The following is a 23,867-nucleotide window of genomic DNA, read 5'->3' as shown; positions in this document are numbered from 1 at the left end:
CATATTATTGTTCAACGAAATTGTGGATATGTGTTATATTAGGGGTATTCAGACCGAAGCCTGTTAATTTGGTAATTCGTTAGTTGATACTTCATTAAAAGGCTTAACTGTGAACATACTTTTTGCTCTACCTTGGTAGTATGATAAATTTTATTCCGAAACAGCTGATTCAATTTTATTAAAGAGTAAAAATGCCTCAACAAAGTGCAAAATCAGAAATTGTTAGTCATTTAATTGAAAATTATGTGGAGCAGATCAAATTTATTACTGGACAGCTGATGTGATATTACCGAGTAACGAAACAATTATCAAGCTTGCCAGATAGATAGTTCGTTACTCGGTAGAACGATAGTCTGTTAATTTTACAAAAACAAAATATATGTAAAAAACTACCGAATAACGGACTAACGAATTAACAAGGCTGGTCTGAATACTCCTATTATAATCATGTTCTCTGCAAGATGGAGGCAACAGAATGCACAAACACATTGAAACATTTCTAGCTGTTCAGAAACACTGATACATTGCAATTTTCAATGGAATGAGAGAAGCGTAAGTAAAAGTGAAAAACTATTGAAGCTTATCGAAATATTAATATGTTAAAAGAGAAAAGGCGATAAACAATTTTTCAAGACAAATTACAAAAACAAATTTTGTGGTTCATTTGGGTCTTATTTGATAAATATTTTAATTACGAATAATTATTTTAAATATATGCGAAATGTGTACATTGTTAATTTCTTCGAAGATTGCACCGTTGCCTGCGAATATAATCCGTGCTAAATTTTATGAACATATCATCAAAGAAAAATCTAGACATATATATAAAAGAAAGTCGTGTTAGTTACACCATTTATAACTCAAGAACGGTTGAACCGATTTGGCTGAAAATTGGTGGGGAGCAGTGGCGGATTCAGAAAAATTTTTTGGGAGTGTTTTACGCAAAGTTCTATTACTCAACGTATTTTTAATATAGCAGTTCCCTCGCGAAAATTCAGTTATTATAGGACACGTTTTGTCTTGTGCACAAAAATGGGTATAAGGATAGTTGAATTGCGAAAAATCATATTATACTGTTGAAAAGAATGAGTTAATTATGCAACTTGACAAATAATTATGCACGTGATAATGAGGAGCTTGTAAAGTTGACCATGTACTACGTAAAATGGTGTGCAGGGGCAGGTTATAGTGCGCATGGGTGCATAATAATGCGCATGATATATTACTAAAAAAGAACATGTTGATGAATATTTTCGCAACCAAGCTTCTTTCGTAATATTATTTTTCTCTGAGTTTAGGCGGTGTTTTAAAATTTAAATTTATCTTGAAGATCCGCTGCAAAAAAAAGATATGGTCTTCATCAGCGGCGTTTTGGTTTTTGGATGCGTGTGTAAAACGAGAAAATTAAGGAAAGTATTACAGAAACTTACAAAATGCTAAGAGTAGTAGAAATTACCAAAATTTGTGAAAAAAATAATATTTTAATTGTTCTAAAGTTATGCCTGTACCTGCGTTTTATGTTCTGTTTATATAACTTGTAATAATATACATATTTACGTTAAAAATGACAAGACAGCCATCAATTAATAACTATGTATACTTATACAGCTGTGTTCAAAATAATAGGAGTGCATCACAATATAAAATACAAAGTTATGTTTTTTAACAAAAACAAGAATTTTATTCATTTATTTTTTATCCACGAATATTTCATTTTATGCACTTTTAAATTTTTTGTAATACTCCGTTAAATGAAAAAATTAATTATTTAAATAAAAACCTCAATAAAATTAATAATAATTAAAAAAATTATATTATGACTAGTATATACATAAGTTGTTTGCGATTTTTCATTGGGGATATTTTTTTACGCGGGTCCCAAGCCCAACGCACAACCCTATGCAGGGGATGTTTTGCCTTCTCACTTTAGCTCGCCTTCAAACGGATGTTCTTAGGCTACCCAGAGGATACTTGGTCAAAGACCAGAAGTCGTGAGCTGCTTGAGTCATATGTAAAAGAATCGTTTCTGGCCACTCCCAAATGAATGGCGATCAGAGAACTTTCCTCACTTGCGTGAACTTCTACACATGACTCCATTGCAGTTGTTAACTCGGCTATAATCGCGTAAGCAGTGTCTACGCCAATTAAAAAGAAGAAGTATATAAGTTAGTTTCCTTAATATTTAGTCAAGTAACCATAATTTTTTATTACTGCAGCACATCTGCGCGGCAGGGAATCGTCTCTACATTCGTCTGTCCACAAAATATTTCTCCATTCCTCCGTTTGCCAGTTGACCTGTCCCCTGACATATTGGAGTCGTGCTTCAATATGTTTCTTTGCAACTTTTCGCTGACTCTACGCAAATAAATTATATTCCAGTAAATGTCTACGAACAGTTACTTCACTAACATCAAGATCTAGACGTTTCTTTATTTCTCTATGCGACGCTTTGGGATCTTTTTATACGACTGGAATATGCCTCGATCGATTTTTTTAGCAGTTTTGCGTTTTCGTCTACGTTTTTCGGCTTTATTTTTGTAGGACAGGGCATTTGACATCATTTGATTAGAGTACCCGAGTATTTCTTTAATTTTTTTTTTTATAAGTTTTTCCGTTTTTTTCTAAGATTTTTGATGATTTCACGCTTATCGTCGCTGCAGTGTTGTCTTCTACCCACTAATTAAAATAAATGACGTATCCTTTAAGAAATTCTATCGTTTTTATTTTTTTTGTACTTGCTTTTTAGTTTTTTACAGATTTGGCTTAAATAAACAAAAATAACAAAAAAAAGAGAAAAGGAGAATCGATACACACCACCTCTTCGTTGATTTCAAAGCTGCTTTCGACAGCTTGAAAAGGAGCTGCCTTTATGCCGCGATGTCTGAATTTAGAATCCCCGCAAAACTAATACGGCTGTGTAAACCGACGTTGAGCAACACGAAAAGCTCCGTCAGGATCGGGAAGGACCTCTCCGAGCCGTTCGATACCAAACGAGGTTTCAGACAAGGCGACTCCCTATCGTGCGACTTTTTCAATCTGCTGCTGGAGAAAATTATTAGAGCTGCAGAACTGAATCGAGCAGGTACAATCTTTTATAAGAGTGTACAGCTGCTGGCGTATGCCGATGATATTGATATCATCGGTCTCAACACCCGCGCCGTTAGTTCTGCTTTCTCCAGACTGAACAAGGAAGCAACGCAAATGGGTCTGGCAGTGAACGAGGGCAAGACGAAATATCTCCTGTCATCAAACAAACAGTCGTCGCACTCGCGACTTAGCTCCCACGTCACTGTTGACAGTCATAACTTTGAAGTTGTAGATAATTTCGTCTATTTAGGAACCAGCATTAACACCACCAACAGTGTCAGCCTGGAAATCCAACGCAGGATCACTCTTGCCAACAGGTGCTACTTTGGACTGAGTAGGCAATTGAGAAGTAAAGTCCTCTCTCGACGAACAAAAGCCAAACTCTATAAGTCGCTCATAATTCCCGTCCTGCTATATGGTGCAGAGGCTTGGACGATGACAACAACCGATTTTTGAAGATTTATGGTCCTTTGCGCGTTGGCCACGGCGAATATCGTATTCAATGGAACGATGAGCTGTACGAGATATACGACGACATTGACATAGTTCAGCGAATTAAAAGATAGCGGCTACGCTGGCTAGGTCATGTTGTCCGGATGGATGAAAACACTCCAGCTCTGAAAGTATTCGACGCAGTACCCGCCGCGGGAAGCAGAGGAAGAGGAAGACCTCCACTCCGTTGGAAGGACCAAGTGGAGAAGGACCTGGCTTCGCTTGGAATATCCAATTGGCGCCACGTAGCGAAGAGAAGAAACGACTGGCGCGCTGTTGTTGACTCGGCTATAATCGCGTAAGCGGTGTCTACGCCAGTAAAGAAGAAGAAGAAGAAAGTAGAGCAGTAGTAAATTATCACAACTGAGTTCTTGCCATGTTTCGAGAATATTTGAGAGTCATTGTGCACTCATCCCAAATTGAACTTTTTTAACACTGCAGTTATTCCCCTATTTTTTATGTAACATGTCGCATTTGATTTGTTAGGGATGTCTGTGCGTCGTTCACCCATCATCTGTCAAAGTAGTAAAAAACGTGACACGTCAATTTTATATACAAGTAAATGTACATACTTAGTCTTGCCATAAGTTTTGTAACAAGTTGAAGCCGTTATAAAAAAGAAATTATAATACATTTATTAATAAAATTTTTTAATAATAATATATTTAATGACAATGTACAAAATTTTATTCAAAATTATTACATTTTGCTTTCACACAAGCCCTAAAACGATTTGGCCATTTATTAATAGGAGCACGCACAGTTTCCTATTTCGGCACTGGTCGAACCAAATATGTTTGAGCCTTCAAATTGTTATGGGTTATTGGACATATTCTTAAACTCTGACCACAAACTGCAGTCCAATGGATTTTGGACTTCCAGACGATCAATCATCTGCAGCTATGAAACCAAAAATATTGATTTTAAACAACTGATGGGAGGAAAAGAGTATTGCATGGCGAATACTTTTAAATTTTAAAAGTTAATATTAAGTCATCAACTGTAGACGTTTGGAAAAAAACAATCGATAAACAAGTATTCTCGGAATAATTAAGTTCTTCTTCTTCTTTACTAGCGTAGACACCGCTTATGCGATTATAGCCTAGTTCACAACGCAAAGCCTGTTCACCTAATCACTCCAACGGAGTTGTGGTCTTTCTCTTCCTCTGCTTCCCCCGTCGGGTACTGCGTCGAATATTTTCAGACCTGTTGTTGTTCATTCAGACAACATGACCTAGTCAGCGGACATAAGAGCATAAGAGCATTTGGTCTCAAAAACCGGACAAAATTATTTAAAGTGATTTTATGAATGAAAATGAATAAAAAATGCATGATTGAATATAATAATGCAACATATTAAAATAAAACGAGTAATGAAGGACTAATTTCGGGTGCAAGCGAACATTTTATATTGAATATATTTGCGTAGGGGGTAGTATAGAGCAGATCCTATCTATTTTTGCATATCTCACATATGTACTACTTATATGCCACATACTCAAAAAACGTTCCCTGGGTTTCATTAAAGTACCTTAAGTAGAACCACCATTCACACGTAGCAAGGTCAAGTGGATGTTCGAAAATCTTGGTAGTAGTTATATGGGGGAGGGTCAAGTTTTCGCTCAATTGTATCTGTTTTAGCATAAAGTCACCTATAAGATCGAAAATCTTTATATTAGGTATATTGGGGCTACTACTACTTCCCATTCGATTCCACCCATTTTTGATACAAAGAAATACTATTGTCAGGAAAGGATTCTGTCTGAATTTCTATTGCATATCCCACATAATGACCATGTTGTCTATAATCCATAAAAAATATTTTCCAGAATTCACTTCACCCAACTCAATAAACCACTTGCAATTCCGAGAACAATAGAGGGTATCGCGAATAAGGACGTGCGTACTGAACGAAGTCTACGTTTCAACTACTAGTGTGGCAATATAGCGGGCTGAGGGTCAATAATTTAATCGGTTTATTGTAGTACGGTTACTTAGGTACTAAAAAAAATCAATTTTGAGTAGCATCGCTGGAGTTTGTATTTCTCACTTTAGTCCGGTTTTTAAAAGAAAATGCTTCATTGTGCAGCGTAGCCGCTGTCTTTTAATTCACTTGCCTACGCAGTCCAAAGTAGCATCTATTAGCAAGAGTTTTTCTGCGTTGGATTTCGAGGCTGACATTATTGTTGCCGTTAATGCTGGTTACAAAATAGACGAAATGATCTAAAACTTCGAAGTTATAACTGTCAACAGTGAGTGAGAGTCCTGTCGCGAGTGGGAGGAGATATTTATTCTTGCCCTCGCTCACTGCCAAACCCATTTGCTTTGCTTCCTTATCCAGTCTGTAGAAAACAGAGCTAACGGCGCGGGGGTTGAGGTCAATGATATCAATATCATCGGCATACGCCAGCAGCTGTACACTCTTATAGAAGATTGTACCTGATCGATTAAGCTCTGCAACTCGAATTATTTTTTCCAGCGGCAGATTGAAAAAGTCGCACGATATAGAGTCACCTGGTCTGAAACCTTATTTGATATCGAACGGCTCGGAGAGGTCCTTCTCGATCCTGATGGAGCTTTTGGTGTTGTTTTAACGGAATATCAATCCCCGTTAGGATGGTAAGGGTTATCCCGGTTGTCATCAAGCGGGAGGCCTAGGACTCGTGCTGTTTCGACGGGGTCGGCCCAACGGGAAAGGGGTGTTAGATGAGTAAGGTTAGCAGGGCATGCAAAGAGATGGCCAGTGTCATGCGAAGACTCATTGCACGCAGGACAATATTGGATATGTCGGGGTCTATTCTGGATAAGTTAGAGTTTAACCTCTTACAGTATCCATAACGAAACTGCGCTAGGTCACTCGCGTTTCTCGCGGTAACTCGAGCTGTTCGTCTGCGATGGGTGGTGAGCTTTTGGTGTTGCTCAACGTCAGTTTACACAGCCTTATTAGTTCTGTTGGAATACCAAATGCAGACATGGCGGCATAATGCAGCTACTTTCCGTACTGTTAAAAGCAGCTTTGAAATCGACGAAGAGATGGCGTGTGCCGATCTTCCTTTCACTAGTCTTTTCCAAGATTTCGCATGGTGAATATCTGGTCGGTTGTTACGGTCCAATCAGTTTGTTGAGGGTGGACTTTAATCTTTCACACAATACGCTCGATAGAACATTATATGCAATGTTTAGGAGACTTATCCCACGGTAATTGGCACAGTTTGTGGTGTCTCCTTTTTTGTGGATTGGGCACAGCACACTTAAATTCCAATCGTTGGGCATGCTTTCGTCGAACCATATTTTACAAAGCTGATGCATGCCTCTCTTCAGTTATTCGCCGCCGTGTTTGATGAGCTCGGCCGGCAATTCATCGGCACCCTCCACTTTGTTGCTCTTCAGACGAGTAATTGCTGTTCGAACTTCTTCATGGTCGGGCAATGGAACGTCTGCTCCATTGTCACCACCTCATTCGCCTTTTCCTCGCGTTATACTTTCACTGCAATTCAGCAGGCTGGATAAGTGGTCCCCTTGTTAGACCTGTCGGCCAGCTTATCATACTCAGGAATTTCGCCCTCTCTCTTTCTGTCTGCAAATGTGTCTTGTTTCCTTCTTAAAATCTCGGTATCTATCCCCGCACGTGTTGTGGTCAATCGTAACTTTGTGAGGTAGGCAGTCTGATTTCTCTCCGTTGCGACGCGGCACTCCTCATCGTACCAGCTGTTCTTTTGCATTTTCCGAAAACCAATGGTACGTAAGGAGCTTGAAATGCCGCCCCACAGTTCCCTTATACCGAGTTGTTGACGACTGCTCTCAAAGAGCAGGAGTGCAAATCAAGTAGAAAATCGTTCGGATAACTGTTGTGATTGCAACTTCTCGACGTCGAACCTTTCTTGTTTGTTGACGTGCGTTTTTTGCTGCACAGTTCGGGTGTGAATCTTGACTGCAATAAGATATTGGTCCGAATCGATGTTAGGACCTCGGAGCGTAATCACATCTAAAACACTGGAGAGGTATCTTCCATCTATCACAACATGATTGATCTGGTTTGTGGTTTTTCGATACTGGAATCTAGTACTAACCATCTTTCGGCCCCCAGCGAAGTCGATCAGTCTCAACCAATTTGCTGATGTTTCATCTTATATGCTGAATTTATTAACTGTAGTGCCAGAGATAGCGTCTTTGCCCACCCAAGCGTTAAAGCCGCCAACTACGATTTTGATATGGAGGCGAGGACAGCTCTCATATGTGCGCTCCAGGTGCTAACATAAGGCATCTTTGGTCAGATCGCCCTTATCTTCCGTGGGTCGTGGGCGCAAATCAGCGACTTTAGCTGCTTGAGTCGTATGTAAAAGAATCGTTACTGGTTGCTCTTAAGGAAATGGCTACATCCTCCCTAAGTTTTTAGAGTTCATAAATTTTACTTGCGCGTTTTCCACACTATATAAAGCAATCACTGCAATACGACTTTCGTTAACCCCCACACCAAGTAAATAAGCGAAAGCAAACTTTGAACTGATTATTATATCTGAGTAGACACTGCAGAGAGAAATTGCCAGTAAAAGTGAAATATTCAAATACTTCATTGAAGTCTAAACAGCAAAATTCCTTCAATTTTTATGTATAATTATGAAATTATATTTATAGAATGTTATTTTTATTTCTCAAATAATTTAATTTGAAATATTCATAAACAGGTAAAATTGAAAAATTTGCAAGCTTCGCTGATTTTTATCAATAGTCTTTTTATAAGATGCTGCACGAAGACTTTATTGGAACCATATAGATTTCAAAAAATTGTCAACAATAACATATCGTCACGTAACGTAACAACATTTTCGGAAATTTAGAGTGGCATGAATGAAACTCGAAATGAAATGGAACATGAGTGAAAAAAAAAATTAATATTGGTTAAAACTGGTTTATATCTGAGCGCAGAACCTGAAAATGTTGAACATATGTAATATTTTGTATGTAATTTGAGTAATGAAGCGTAATCAATAAGACACTCAATTTCGAATTTTTTGATGATGCGTTATTTTGCAATTTAGGTGACGATATATAGACGTGTGTAATGGAAAGTAGTAATGCAAAAGTGATGTAATTCGTAAAAAATATTTTGTTTTGAATTTTTTTTTTATATTAATATTTTATGTAATTTTGACAGAATATTTCGAGGCGCTTTTGTGTATAAGCTTTTATCAAAGTTCATGATCTTTTTCTGTGATGTGTTTCTTAAACTACTATATTGAATAATGTATAGAACGGCTGAACAACCTATCACGTCGTAACCAAGTGTAACTTATCGGGACGCCCGGTCTGAAGGTTATAGTCCATAGGACCAGAACCCTATATTACGGTTGGTTCTTATATCTTACAGGAGTTGCTCCGCCAGGAGAAAAGAATAGACCGGGAGAAGTAATGCCAACAAATCCATGTCATGCACCAGGCTAGTTGCTAATGGGTGATTACAACCTAAGCAAGATTAAAAATGTATCCAATTTCCCAAGGAAAAAATTAGGGCTCCTTGTCGCATTCTACACTGGACATTGTAAGTTCAAGAAGGACTTATTAACATGGGTCTTAGTTATGGCAGCTAAAATGTTTCCGATTATTGACGTTGATGAACTCGTTCTACCGAAGGAATAGTTAGTAAATTAAAATTAACATATTTTTTGTCTTAAATTTGATACAGTTGTTAAAAATATCTCCGCTACACATGTGATCAATTGGTTGCTGATTTCTTTACTTAATATATAATGACCCCATTTTTGCTTTGATTACTCCCTCAATTTATTTGGTCATGGACTCGACCACCTTTCTGCACGCTTGTACGGTGCTCTGGAGCGAATTTAAATAAAAATGTGAGGTAAATAAAATTTTCAAGCGGATTCTGTTTCTAAGTGATATTAGAAAGAAAATAAACGTAAAACGAAAAAAATCCATCTGGCGCTTTTTTTTTGGCAGCGAAAATAAGATTTTTTGCTTCATTTTAAAACTTTGATCTATAGTTTCTTTTGAAAAATAATATTACCACCCTAGCAATGCATTTTAAAATAAAATTGTACAGTATATTTTGGAAGTAGTAAATGTCAGCTGACTTTAAACCGTTTTGCAAACTTTCTGTATGAAATGCTTTTTTCAGTGCAGTAATTTTGCACAATTTGCTTACGCACGTGCTCTTTGCTTCGACCCATCGCGAAAATGAAATAACAAATTACGGAGAAAGAAAAAACAATAGAAGCAGAACTGATCACGCTTTCTAACGGTACTTACCACAATGTGATCAAACGGCTAGTTCGTGAGAAATATTGAATTGAAAGTGTGCAGTTTCTTTTCGGTACAGTCCTTAACTGCACCTAATACCTGGACGTTTAGAAAAATAGTTTTGTATAATGATGTACTAATATAAATATTATTTCTTTAAGATGTTAAGATGTTTAAGATGTTATAAGAAATCTGGAAATCACACTGCAAATCGTTCAAAATTACGTCTGCTTTGTTGGAAAAAAAGTAAAAAAAAATGCTAACTATACAAGGGAAAATCCAAATTAAGCTAAAGAATGTGTTGGATCAGTTTGATTTTTCAGATGAAAGATTTCCTAGTATTATATGTTTTACTTGCAATTTGTCAGTGGATAAGGAGCTAAAGAATAAAAAAAACTTCAAAGTTCCTGACTTCAGTAAGTTAACATCAATGAAAACGCGTTCTTCATCAGCTAGTGAAAATTGTACATGTTTTCTCTGTTTAAAAATGAGTGACTTGCGAAATAAGAATCTACCAAACGTTAAAGGTTTAAATGCTATAAGCACATTAAAAAAGAGTCAAGACAAAAATGTAAAGAAGAAATAAAAAGTTACTGAAATAAAATTCGATAAGAGGTGTACCAAGTGTTTAGGATTATTTGGACGCGGTATACGTATAAACGTAAAAAAAAAACAGCGGAGAGACAGAACACTCCAATTTCTGCAGATGCACTACGAAAGATGCAGAAAAATTTAAGTTTAAGTAGAAGAAAGGTTTTAGGTATCGCTACTGCTATTCGGGCTGAGTCTAAGAACTCTAAAATTATCGAACCAAATTTTCAAAAGAAACTGGCTGATAATAGTCACTCTGTTGATAAATATTTTGAGACAAAAACATTTGATTTTGTGAAAAAAAAGAAAAATCCTAATCACAGCTCTCCTTCTCCAGAAGATGCAGTTATATGTAGTGATTTACCAGGATTTATTAATTATATTGTGAATAGTCGAGGACTCTCAGAAACACCGTACCTAAAATTTGGTTTGGATGGGGGAGGTGGCTTTTTCAAAATCACACTTTCGGTTCAAACGTCTTATGAATCTTCGCTTGAAATTCATAAAGAAAAACAAACTAAAAGTAATTACCACAAAGACAGATTCTGGTGTAAAAAAGATATTTGTAATCGGCTTAGCTCCTTCGACTGAGGAAAATTACCGTAACGTTTCACTTATTTGGACAGCATTAGATATACATAAATCGATTCCTTGACAACGGTTCAATAGCTACTGATCTCAAGCTTGCCAACATCGTTACTGGTCTAATGGGACATAGTAGTTCACATCCGTGTACATGGTGTGAAATATCTTATCTTAATCTCAATAATTGTGGACCCGCTAGGACAACAGAAAATTGTCTAAAAAACTTCAGAAGCTGGTGCTCGAAAGGGAAAGTTTTTAAACATTCTAAGTCCTTTAAAAATTGTGTAAACCCACCACTCTTTTTGGCGAACGATGATAAAGAAGTGCTACATGTCATCCCTCCTCCAGAATTACACTTATTATTAGGTGGTGTTAATACTTTATTCAAACATATGATGTTGGAAAACGAAACGGTAAGTTTACAATGGGCCAAAAAATGCAATGTTGAACGTCGGTGTACATATGGATCTCCGCCTTTTGCAGATAATGCGTGTAAAACTTTGTTAAATAAGATAGACGTATTAGATGGCATGAAATGTTTGAGTTGCGCAAAATATGTTGATACGTATTGAGCATTGAAAAAAGTTGTTGACGGATGCTTTTCAATCGAACTAGATTTCAATTTTCAAAAGCATATCGACGCTTTTAAAAAGAGTTACGGATCCCTTGAAATTCCAGTTACACCAAAGATTCATGCAATATTTTACCATGTATCAGAATTTTGTACGAAAACCAATAGGGATTAGGATACTTTAGCGAACAATCGTGTGAGTCTGTTCACGTTGATTACAGTAAAACTTGGGAAAGGTATAAAGTCCTAAAGAGTCATCCTGAGTACTCCAAAAAATTATTACGCGCAGTTTGCGATTACAATAGTTTGATCTTGTGATTAATATGTGAATACTTGTGAAAAATAATGTAACTTTGTTTGCATTTTTATCTTTTATGTTGCGTTACATTATATTTTATTGTAAAAAACACTTCAATAAAAAATATTGATAATTAAGAGATTTTGCTCATAACACAGATAGTTTATGTCTTCTAGAAAAAATTTAATATTTCTGTTAATAATTCCTTTTCTTGATTAAGTTGGTCCTAAAAGTCGAAAAATTATAAAACTTTTGCAAATTTGCCAATTTAATTTCTAAATTTTCAGAAAAACATAATTTTAGTACCACAAACAAGCTCTTTTTGACAGCTGACATTTACTACTCCCAAAATATACTGGAAACTTTTGTTTTAAAATGCATTGCTAACAAGGGTGGTAATATTATTTTCCAAAAGAAGCTATAGATAAAAGTTTGAAATTGAAGCAAAAAATCTTATTTTCGCTGCCAAAAAAAGCGCCAAGTGGATTTTTTTCATTTTACGTTTATTTTCTTTCTAATATCACCTAGAAACAGAATCCACTTGAAAATTTTATTTACCTAAAAATTTTATTTAAATTCGCTCCAGAGCACCGTGTTGATCTCAATAATGTTCGATTGGGTTGTGGTCTGGCGATTTACTGGTACTTCAAATTCGTTGTTTTGAAACCAAGCTTTAGCTACAAGAGAAGTGTACCTTTCTGGAAGATGAGTCCGAAACGTCCTTGCCTCACACTTTTAGCCTCCTGCACCTTGTTAAAGGATATCAACTAATGGATTGGCATCTATTCGTCCGGCAGCTCTTAGGCACTCTATCAGGAGTGTTTTTTTATGCATAAAGGGCGCATCCTACGAGTCTTGCAAAATCTCTATGTGATGTTTTTAAATTAATAAAGCCTTTTAATTTCTTCAATTTGTCCCTTTACGTAAATATTTAATACATTTCATAAATACCAAAATTTTATTTCAAAACATGCTTTTAATTCAAAATTCATGTAGGAACACAAACCACATCTAACACAAAAAATTATCGGAATAACTGCAGTGTTGATAAAAAGGTCTATATAATTTGATATACTATAGAAATATCTTAGAAGCATTGCACAGATCAGTGCAATTTCAAACTTATCCTTTCTCAAAAATAATAAAATTTCTAAATATTGGGAATGGTAAAATAGAACTGCGTGATCAATTATGCAATGAATGGATCATGACTGACTCATGCTTTTTGCTCTATTTTTGTAAACTAACACAAGCTGCTTCGTCCAAAATGCCATATCTCATTTACTAAGTAATTTCGCTATTACAAACTGACATTTTATAGGCCTATTCAGCCCCCCATCTTTTTTATTCAAAAATTCACTTTAATAAAGAAAAACAAAATATAATATATTTGTAATTCTGTGTGATTAAATATGTGACAAACTGTACATTCAATTTTATTATAATAACATATAAACTATTTAATACTGTGGTATTGAAATCTAAACTTGAAAAAATGAGTGAATTAAAAACATAATTTTTCAACATTTAAACCGAAAATTTATATTTTTGGGTTTTGAGATTTATTTATGGAAATTGCAAAATTTAAAGCAATGGAAAGTCTCGCATTCAAAAGGATAACGTAGAATCTAACAGTATTGTTGAAATACGCTGCAACAGGGACCACTTCCCTATTAACTTCCAATTTGTTGTTGTTTTTGTGCGACAGTCCTTAACCCGAAAAACACCCGGATCCTTTGTAGTTACGTAGGCTCGACAATTGTGGGGATGGTAAACTTTCCAGTCAAAACGGTTGCTTCAAGAAAACAAGACAGCAGCACAGAGAAGGTCATCGTTGCCGAATAAACATTATACATAAGTATGTTGTTTTTGCCTTTTCGCAGGTCCTGCCTTGAGGTTTTTTTTGGTTTTTACTTTCACAATAATTGCGTACGTAAGCAGAGTGTTGGAGCACTTGGCTGTAAAGTAGTGTTAAATCTAGTATTATAAAACAAAACGAAGAAATAAGCAAAATAAATTTTTTTGACAAAATGGAGGATTCTAAAAAAAAGGATCTTTTGCCAAAATTTCGGCCTTAAATTGTTAATAATAAAAAAATATTTATGGGAGAGAAAAAATCCTCGTTTAATTACTAAAAAATATATCAAATATACTAAAATATATATCAAAAAGCCCCTGTTAAAATTTAAGAAAAAACGCCTTTAACTCCCAAGCATTCTGAAATCAATCTTTTCAAATTTGCGTGTAGCTTCTAAAAAATATTCACCGGAACGATATGAAATTTTTTGTGTATATTCTTAAATATATTTACATTAAGAAAGTAGAATAAAAAATTATTTTTTTTTTTTAATTCTAACTTTATATAACCCATTAAAGCTTAAAATATTAGGGTTGATCAATTTGATTTACCCACAACTCTACATTTATCTTGACGAGCTTTTGGTGATCCAAACATTCTTCTAAATGGAAATATATATAACTAATAATTGCAAAATGCCGCAAAAATTAGTTATAATACATAGTTCGAAGACCGATATATTTAAATGCAAAAAAATTTAAAATTATAATCAAGATTTTGTTATATACGAATTATTTTTACAATAACAAACGTGCATGCTACTGCAATTTCATATTTGGTATACAATAAATTATAACAAGAAAAAGCGTTAACTTCGGTTTCTCGGAAGTTATACAACCCTTCAAAAATACAAAATATTCTTTACAACAACTTTATTATGATCTCTCAGTTTGTATGACAGCTGTATACTATAGTAATATCTGCGGATATTGGCAACATTGCCTTAAACTATAACCCATGCCAAAATATCTCCATTTAAGCACTTGATTCCAATTTTGCAGTTATTAAGGCAGCTATATGCCTGCTCAGGCCTTAAGACTCACAGGGAGTGGACCACGAGTAACGTGGCCCCATGCTGCCAACGCAATACTGCGACACTTGCCTCTACGGCTGTGCAATCTGCACATAGTTCGCGCGCCCCGCTGCCACTCACCCCGAGTGGCCAACAGAGGCCGCTCAGATCTTCTGAGTTGTGCCGATTTCAAACGTCATACGTAAGGATCGCGAGCGAAATAATGGTGGTGGCAGTGCAGTATCGCCCAATCGATGAAGACATCGACCGCAGGGATACTAACCTAGAATGTCAGGGTATAGCTATCCGGTCAGGCGATGTCGAGCTCGAAATATATACATCACTCCAGTTACATGTTGCCCTACAGGATATCACCCGAATATAGGCGCGCTACTTCGTGGATGGAGCTGGTGGAACAGATTGGCGATTCGACTTTCTGCACAATGAATGACGAAGCCCACGCCATTGTTATGTGCACCATTGTTATCTCGTAGCAGACCATCTGCCCATAATTATCTCGTCTCTGAAACCTGCCGATTTTGTGGACAATCGCACCTTCGTTAACTTTAACAAAGCTAACTGGGTCGGCTTCACAAAATTTACCGACAGCACCTTCAACGCTCTACCCATTCCTACGGACGTATCCGTTGACGAACCCGGCTGGAAGAATAGCGGAAATCCGCCTCAAGCAGTCGTTTTAGCTAATGAGCGCGACACCTTACGCCATGCCGATCCCGGGATCCCCGAATAAAATAGAGCACCTGAAGTCCTGCAACCTCTCCACCGGTGTGAGTAAGCTTTGGGCTACTGTCAAGGCTTTGTCTAACCCGAATAGACATGACGACCGAGTTGAAGTTGAATTCAATGGCCATGCCTCTTCGGACCCGAAGATGTGCGCCAGCTATTTTAGTCGGCAATTTACATTGCAACCTTCCGTAGACAAAACGAAGCGATGTTTTCATAGAAATCACCCTTGCAGTCACCTGCTTGGAGCGGAACCGCCTCCTAGGTGCATCAGAGGTCTTTCCTTAACTACGTCGACTACATCATACAGTACGGCGACCGGACTTCGGACGCAACTAACTTCCACCATTCACAGTGGAGCTATCAACCTTCACCGACTCCCTTCCAGTGAATGGCGTTCTTGGAGTCAAACTACCACCCATCACAGACGAAGAGCTCGAGTTGCCGCGAGAAACGTGAGTGAACCTAGCGCAGCTTCGTTCTGGATATTTTAGCAGGTTAAAGTCCTACTTATACAGAATAGACCCAGACATATCCAATACTGGCCACCTCTTCGCATGCCCTACCAACCCTACTCATCTAACACCCTTTTCCCTTTGGTCCGACCCCGTCGAAACAGCGTGTTTCCTGGGCCTCCCGCTAGATGACGTCAACGACAACTTGGATAACCCTAGCCATCCTAACGTGGATTAATAACCCTTAGAACAACAACAACAACCGTCGAGAATAACATGGGTATGAGCCGATAGAGGACGTTCTCGAGGTCAAGAATGTATATAGATATAAATGCGAGAAACTTACAGTTTTCGAGACATTCGAGTTTAAATTTAAATTTTTCATTTTTTTAAAACACATATTTTTCGATTTAAAAAGTATTTTACATTTACATATGTAGATCATTTTTATATACTCTTCACTAATTCTTTTTATTACTTTTAATACATATTATAATTGTAAAAAAAAAAAATATTCAATAAGTAACTATCTCTTCATTTATATTTTTAACACAATAACAAAACGGCTGCAAACTGACAAATAGCCAGTGTTAAAGCGCTTGCAACTCATTTGTGCGTTGGCGGCCTGCGGTCGAACCCATACCGGGTTTTATTAAGAGAAAAAAAACTGCAATATATTTTTTTTTTGTACATCGCCGACTATGACACGATTCCGCCGAGGACTGATAACGAATTTCGGTAACAATGGGGTGTGTTCTAATAGAGGAGCTCCTCCAGAGGAGGATTATATAAAAGCAATGTTGCTAATACTTAAATTCACAAAAAAGAAAAAAATTACTTTGCACACTCCGGTGTTGGACCAACAAGCGTTAGTTTTGGAAGCGCGGCCGAAGGCCACCAACCCAAACGGGAGTATTACGCAAAAAGATCTGACACAATTCCGATTAAAAAAATGTGCAGGATTAGCAACTCTGAGGGCTACCGTTCAGACGCGTATCTTAAGAACGCTCCGTTAAAAAAAGTAAAAATTAGTGAAAAAATTATTAAATTTTAAGTGAAAATCAATAAGTAAACTCATAAGTATAATTTATTTACTTCTGCCCTTGTTGCACAATAATAGTGATCTACTCACGTGTCACTCAACATGCCACCCAAGAAGCAAGTTGATGCTAGCACATGCGGTAGCTGTTCAGAACCAGTACGAAAAAATACAAAAGGTCTAAGATGTGCATTATGTCAGAAATGGTACCACGTTGAATGTCTGGAACTGAGTAATGTAGAATTTAATGTCATTGCTACTAATATCAAAAAACATGATGTACAGTGGAGATGCACCGTATGCAGTGAAATTGAGGTTAGTGTTAGAGACATCGATATTGCATCTGACGAGGAGCCTGATGTTAGCGGAGATGACAGTATTGATAAATTCGAAACAATTCTCAAGAAGCAATTCGAACAGTTTTCCCAAACATTCAATAAAAAATTTGATAATTTTAAACAAACCATCGGGAACAGTATCGCTGAACTCAAGAAAGAAGTATACAAGCTTTCCAAGCAGAGCGTTGCCATTGAAAAAAATATTCTAACTTGAGTGACAGGATCTCCTCCGTAGAAAACAAGCTCAACTCCTACAGGAATGTATCATCTCCGGAAAATATCATAAGGGAGATGAACGATCGAAAAAGGAGAGAGAGTAATGTCATTGCCCTTGGCATCACGGAATCTACTAACGTTGCTGGTAATGGCAGACTGGAAGCCGACAAAATTTCGCTCTCGGCAGTCTTACCCTCCGAAATCTCTGCCAAGATACCTCAATTCAAGATTCGAAGACTAGGTCGTCCGGCAACCGGCCGTACACGTCCCCTGCTCATCGAGACTCGTTCAGCGGCCGATGCTAGGGAGATTTACAAGCTTAACCGACGTGATGGAATGACAGTTACTTTCAAATCTGATCAGACTCCAGCACAGCAGTCTCTTCTCAGTGAGCACAAAACACCAGTGGTGACACAAGCAAAACCATCAAATACATTCGAGGAGTACCGCAGATAGTTTACAAGAATTTTCGTTCGATTAGTAAGAAAAAGATTTATTATACCAAAACACCAGAGGCCTTCGGACAAAACTGTCTAAGTTTATGACAGTATCAGCGGCTAGTGGTATTGATCTACTCTGTATCACTGAGTCGTGGTTAAACTCATCAATTAATGATGGCGAGGTAACTGATAGCACTTATACTATTTTTAGAAGAGATAGAGATCCTATATGCACTGGCCTAGATCGTGGTGGTGGCGTCTTCGTCGCCGTCAAACGTCATATCAATGCTGATTTAATTACCACAGATGAAAGAGATTTGGAATTGGTATTCGTAAAAATCAAAGGTACTGTACTTGATATTATTGTAGGATGTGTATACATGCCACCTCTTACAACACTAGAAACTTATAGTAAACTACTTAAAACTCGAAACTATATCAATGTGAAATACAATAACGCAAAGCTAATAATCGTAGGAGACTTCAACTTGTCAAGCAGCACCCCCAGAGCCTTGCTTTACTGGAATGCATCCAAATAAACAACATAAACAACCTCCAGAACAATCTTCTGGACCTCTGTTTCAGCAATGTTGAGGGTTACGTGGATAAAACTTTACCTCTCGACAAATATCATCCTGCCTTCATCATAAATCTAAAATTTCAACTCAACTTAAAACATTTTAAGCCAGCCACTTACTCATTCAAGAAAGCTGACTACGTTAGCCTCAACGCTTTCTTTCATCGAGTCAATTGGATGGTACCTTACACACGGGACACTATTGAAAGTAAAGTCAATTGGTTACTACGACCTCTTGAAGTAGGAATATCACAATATGTACCTGTTCACAAAAAATCTATCAGTACCTATCCCTGCTGGTTCTCCTATGAACTCATAAACAAGATTAAACTCAAAAAATCAGCACACACTCACTATAAGAAAAAGAAAAACCGACACAATTACAACCGTTTTAGTACTCTAAGGAGGGACTGCAAAAGACTCAGTGCGGAATGTTACAGTAATTACGTATACAAAGTTGAGAACATGGTCCAGTCTGACACCAACGCTTTTTGGAAATTTATAAAAGATAAAAAACAAAATAACTTTGACATACCATCCTCAATGTCCTGGATGGACCAAATAGCTGACACCGGCCCGGATATTAGCAATCTTTTCGCCTCATATTTCAAGACTACATTTTCCACACATACTAACGGCAATCAGCTCGTTGATGCTAACTCAAATGGATCGTCAACCAACGTTCACAGCTTAGAGGTCCAATACAATGATGTTCTCCAGCAGCTACTCAAATTAAATCCAAATAAAGGTGCCGGACCCGATGGGATACCGAACATTTTCTTAAAAAACTGCGCCATCGAGCTTTGTGAGCCCCTCACTCATATTTTTAACTACTCTCTTCAATCAGGTAGTTTCCCTCGTGCCTGGAAACTGTCTTATGTGAGTCCAATACACAAAAGTGGCCTAAGATCTGAAGTAACTAACTATAGGCTCATCTGCATCCAATCAGCGTTAGCCAAGCTCTTCGAAAAGTTGGTTCTGCCTCAACTATCTCTAACCTTCAAGGATATCATCACTACAAAACAACATGGATTTGTGGGTGGCAGATCAACCGTGTCAAATGTCAACTACATACTCAACGCACTGAATGATGGGCAAAAGGTACATTCACTTTACACCGATTTTAGTAAAGCTTTTGACCGTGTTGACCATATGATACTCGTCTCAAAACTCAATAAATATGGCGTCAATGGCACCGCACTGGATTGGCTTAACTTATATTTAACTGACAGGTTCCTACAAGTCAGGGTTGACGGACATCTGTCTAGAGAATATGAGGTCACATCTGGAGTTCCTCAGGGATCGCATTTAGGACCACTACTCTTTAATATTTTTATCAATGACATTGTAAACAATATACAGTCTGAATGTCTGCTATATGCCGATGATTTGAAAATCTACAGAATTATTTCTAACGATTCCAATGTCACACAACTACAACAAGATATCGACTGCCTAACAACCTGGTGCCTTAAAAATAATCTCGATTTCAATGCGAAAAAGTACGCTGTCGTATCCTTCTCACGCTCTCATAACAACATTGTCACCAACCACAAATTCAACAACGAGGAATTAACCGAAATCAAGAATCTAGGAATTACAAACTCACATTTGCAAAGCATATTGACAAAATAACTGTGCAATCTTTTAAAGTGCTTAGGCTCATCATCAGAACAGGAAGGGATTTCAACAACCCGAATTCTCTGGTCACTCTGTACCGTTCACTTGTACTGCCGATACTAGAATATGGCTGTGTAATCTGCTCTCCATATATTGATACACTCATCAACAGAGTTGAGAGAATACAAAACAAATTCTGCAAGACATTGTTGTTCCATCAATCGTTAAGGATGCAGGGACTCTCCACTGAGGACATCCGCTCCCGTTTCAGACTCAACAGCTTAACCTTGCGTCGGAAGGTTTCTGATACGGCATTTTTCTACAAAATTGTCAACGGTCTGATTGACTCCTCAGAAGCACTCAGCAGGTTTGAGCTTGCTCCTACTAGCCTCTCGCTCAGGCATAACAGACTGTTAAAAACAACGAAGACTCAACGAAACTACGTATACCACGGACCAAATAATATGATTGCTAATCTCGTAAACTCATTACACGCAGACATTGATTTTTATGGAGGGACATATCTCGCAAACCAAAAATTGACTGTTTATCTACCACTAACTCTTTACTTACATTCCACATTCTTATCTCTATATCATTTTGTATATTTTTACTAACTATTCGATGTATAAAGCCGATTGACGTATGGTTTATTAAATAAATAAATAAATCAGTCGCAACCGAGTTGTCAAACCGTACGGTCGCATTTTTTCTTTTTCTCTCGCAGTCATTCTAGCGGTGTCTGTGTTATAACGCTACTTTACAGTTGTTCACAAATAACTTTTTTACTGTTAATTTCTCGTTGTGTTTATTTCTTATTATTAACTTGTGCTACATTCATACATTTTTGCATACATAAGAAGTAATATTTTCATAATGCCCCCTGGGGCCAACAATCTGGGTGATAATAGGTTTGCCCTATTATCCTCAGCCCAGAAGACTAAAAGAAAAAAGCCTGAACAAACAACGTTGGACTCATTTCCGGAACTCCCCATAACAAAGAAGGATGACCCCAAATACCTCGTCATTAAGTCGCGGGATGCCAGTAAACCTATTACTTCCATCTCCTGTTTCGCGATTTATAAAGGTATTCAATCTTTCAGTAAAGATATTAACAACGTCTCGTCACTTCGCGATGGCAGCCTACTCCTCCTTGTAAAAAATCAAAAAATTGCTGATAAATACCTTTTTACTAAGAATCTACCCGGTGCAGGTGCTGTTGAAGTTGCTCTTCACAGCACCCTTAACTCAGTCAAGGGCACAATTTATGCCCCCTTTATTTGCCAACTTAGCGACGATGAAATAATTGAAGGTCTCAAGGAACAAGGTGTCTCTGCAGTCCACAAGTTTAACAAAATAGTTAAAGGCGTTCGTGTACCTACTGGTGCCGTATTATTAACATTCAATAAATATACACTTCCTAACAGAATTGATGTAGCCTGGAGAACCCTAGATGTCCGTCCGTACTACCCTAATCCTATGCGCTGCAAAACTTGTCAGCTATTAGGACACACCGCTAAACACTGTGTAAAAACTCCTTCCTGTGTCATTTGCAACCTTCCTCCTAACCACTCTCCTCCTTCTGATTGCACCAGAGTTTACTGCGCTAACTGCGCAAGTGAACACCCCTCGTCCTCAAATGCTTGCCCTAAATTTATTCAATCGAAAGAAATATTAAAAATTAAAACTATACACAAATGCACCATGCGTGACGCCATTACCATGTATAAAAATCAACTTCCTTCCACCCCATCCCCCTTCTCATTCGCCAACGTGGCAAAAATGCAAACTAACAGTGATATAAATACAAATTCAAAAAATCCTAATAACAAAGATAATACTTCAATATCAAAAAACTCTAACCTCAATAATAACGCAACAACAACAAAAACTAACAACGATTCATCCTCCACCAACAATCCATTGCATCACATAGAACTTCCAGAAACTTCAAAGAACTCCCCTCTTCTATACCCTCCATCCTTGGATTCTTCCCCCTCCCCATCTTTCTCTCCACTTTCCCACATTTTCTATCCATGTTATCCATCCTTCAGTGGAATATCAATGGATACTTAAATAATTACATCGAACTCGAACTTTTATAAACTCATCATTCCTATCATGCCTATTCCCCTCCTAATGAATCTTTCACTTTAAGTTATTTCAAAACTTCACTAGTTTAACCTCCTTTTTCCGATTTCTCTCCTCAATTCTCCTCGTGGCAATCTACTATATCCGCAAGATATAGCCTTAGAATTTGCTCTTCAAAATCAGTACAATTTTATCTGACTTCCCTAATATCAGTCACCAAATCTATGCTGATGATTTAGTATTATTTTCTAATTCCTCCGATTTGTCCGTTGTTACATCTTCCTTTTCTAAAATCTTATCCCTCTTATTCCATTGGTCCGGTTCTTCGGGCGCGTCAATTTCTTCCTCTAAATCTAAGTTATTACATATTTGTAAGAAACATCATTGTAATACACCCACACTTACCGTTAATAATATAAATTTAATCTGTACAGATAGTTTTAAGTTCCTAGGCTTAATATTAGACTCTAAGTATTCATTTAAGCAACATTGTCAATACGTAAGAAAAAGACTATTTGTTACCAACATCTCCGATAAAAAACATATTGCCTGAATCTGGACTGCCTTTTTAAAAAGACAATATGGAAGAAAGCTTATATAATCTCTATCAACAATGATGATCCTGCTCAGCTTTTATTGAACCCAACTACTATCCCACCAGTCAGCCGAAAGCCTATGATGCTAGTGCTGCGTACTATAGTTTATATAATAATTTGTTTATTATGTAAGCTTTAATAAAATAAAATAAAAAAAAAAATAAATAAATATAGATACCGCAAACGCTTAGTTTACGAGATATTCGATTTCAAAATTAAAAATTCCTAAAATTCGAACATTTCAACAAGCTATTTCACTACATTTAGCACACTTTATTCAGGTTTTTCACTTCAAATTCATTTAATTAAACTTTAAACATTTAAACAAATTCACAATTTACACTTTTTGCAGATTTTATGATATTTTAAAAATTACTTTTTACACTCGTAGTGAGCATAATTTATGTGCTAACAATTATGAGGAAATGGGCCGCTGCCATATGATTATAAGCAAATAATAGCAATTCGCTGAGATTTCTCTTTTTCACTATAATTCCTCTTTCTTTATTTAGCAATCTTAGTTCTAATAAAAACAAGCGTATACAAAGTATATTTCAATTTAAAATGAGTATAAACAATCTTTCCATGCATATGTATAATTTCTTATTTAAATTTAATAAACCGCAAAGTAATAAGTTAAAAAAAAAATAACCCTGGCCGATCCAACACTAGGGTAGACATTAGTAAAGGATAATGGTTTATGTATTTGTGATATAAACATATTTTCTTAATATATTTTATATATTTTAAGAAAATATCCTAATAATTAATATAAAATAAATACTATAAATCGATAAATTGCAAAATAAAATTTGTAAATTTTCAATTTTAAATGCATATATCTCGAAAACTATAACTTTGCGACGGCTATAATTATAGTATATATTCTTAATCTGGATCATCTGCTCTATCCAACCATATCACCCTGAAATCGTAGGATTGCATACCCGAGCGGCCCCCCTATATTATATTTTTTAAACAGGAGGGCTTCCGGCTGCGATT

The 23,867-nt window shown here is 36.8% G+C and overlaps 1 protein-coding gene and 1 long non-coding RNA gene across 3 annotated transcripts in view; one reads left to right on the top strand and one right to left on the bottom strand.

The window, feature by feature from the left end:
* The window catches only part of LOC105228186 (GPI inositol-deacylase), a 50,604-nt gene that overhangs the window by 24,290 nt on the left and 2,447 nt on the right, over nucleotides 1–23,867 (bottom strand). The gene's annotated exons all lie outside the window — the stretch shown is intronic.
* Nucleotides 7,933–9,164, top strand: LOC125778179 (uncharacterized). The gene is made up of 3 exons (XR_007422546.1): nucleotides 7,933–8,264; nucleotides 8,321–8,537; nucleotides 8,619–9,164. It is a non-coding gene; the product is annotated as an uncharacterized LOC125778179 (long non-coding RNA).

Source organism: Bactrocera dorsalis, chromosome 4, assembly GCF_023373825.1.
Source record: "Bactrocera dorsalis isolate Fly_Bdor chromosome 4, ASM2337382v1, whole genome shotgun sequence".
Taxonomy (NCBI): Eukaryota; Metazoa; Arthropoda; class Insecta; order Diptera; family Tephritidae; genus Bactrocera; species Bactrocera dorsalis.
Note: the sequence above shows the minus strand (reverse complement) of the source record. Positions and strands in the feature narration are given on the sequence as shown.